The sequence below is a fragment of the Cynara cardunculus genome (genome assembly GCF_001531365.2).
Source record: "Cynara cardunculus var. scolymus isolate 2C chromosome LG 6, CcrdV1, whole genome shotgun sequence".
NCBI classification, from domain to species: Eukaryota; Viridiplantae; Streptophyta; class Magnoliopsida; order Asterales; family Asteraceae; genus Cynara; species Cynara cardunculus.
The window spans coordinates 2,646,560-2,647,883 of NC_037533.1; positions in this window are offsets into that span (position 1 = coordinate 2,646,560).

A 1,324-nucleotide genomic window follows, 5' to 3' on the forward strand; every position below is an offset into this window, starting at 1 on the left:
CTTACCATTTCAACCTAGTAATATATATATATATATATATATATATATATATATATATATATATATATATGGGAATTTTTTTTAAGAACTCATAAAATTGATAACCTTGAGAACTAGCGCATCATGTGTTTCATATATTTTTTTCATCTAAGACTAGGATTTAGAATATCAAGTAACATATATTTGTTTCACAATGAGATTGTTTCACATGTATTCGTTTCACCATGTGAATTTTTTTAACCTATTTGTGAAACAAAAGTTACATGAAAGAGTTTCACATTGTGAACAACAAACAAATTACGAAACAAATATATATTCATCAATACATTAAATGTTAGCCTTATATGAGAAAAAAACACGTGAAATGTAGAGAATAAATAAGGTGGTTCAAAATTATTTTGCCAAAGGTGCTGTTTACCGAACACTTACCCGGTAAACGCTTACTGGTAAAATTCAACACTATCACCTACTTACCCGGTAAGATTTAGTCAATAAAAATGGCATCATATGCAACAATTTGTTCGGTAAGCTCTAACCGTGGTAAGATTTGTCGCCCTCACTTACTGGGTATGATTCTTGGTCCTTGTCTCGTTTTTACCGGGTAAGATTCTTGGTCCTCACAATATTCACATGGGTAAGCAATTGATAACCGGCTCCTAAGTATCTATATTTGAATAGAAGGGTCAGAGAACTAGAGAAGAAGGATTAGAGTTCTAAGTCACTGAAGACACTAAGTGTTAAAGTTTAGTCATGAAGGTTCTGAGTTCGGCTACACTTAGAGTTCAACAGAGATAAGTATGGAAGACTTCAGATGTTTGGATAAATGGACTCAGATTTCGGGTATGTAGGAACCCAGAACCCCAAATGATCTAGTAATAGATGCTAAGGTTAATAAGTAGTGGAAGCAAATAGCAAAAATACTAGTTTGGTTAATGAGAAACGATAAAAACTTATAATGAAGAACAATTAATCTTTGGAAAGTTGTTGAGTCAAATGTATTTAAACAGCTTAAGAGAACAAAATGATTACACCAAGAACACACAATAATATGTGAAAAGGAAAATCTCTCGATAATCTAATTTCTCACAAGTGCGATATTATCTCTCAATAATGGTAGGAGCACGTCTTCAAATTGGTAATGATACCCTTAGAGGAATTACCTTTTATAGGCGTTTCCAAAAAAAGCATCTTCCAGAAGAGACATCTTTGGAAAGTAAATGCGTCCTCCAGTCTGTTGTCTCCACGTGTCTTGATTGTTGTAATTGTTTTTACATACGTGTGATAAGGGGACTGGACCACTTGTGATATAGAGACTGGCCAAGGA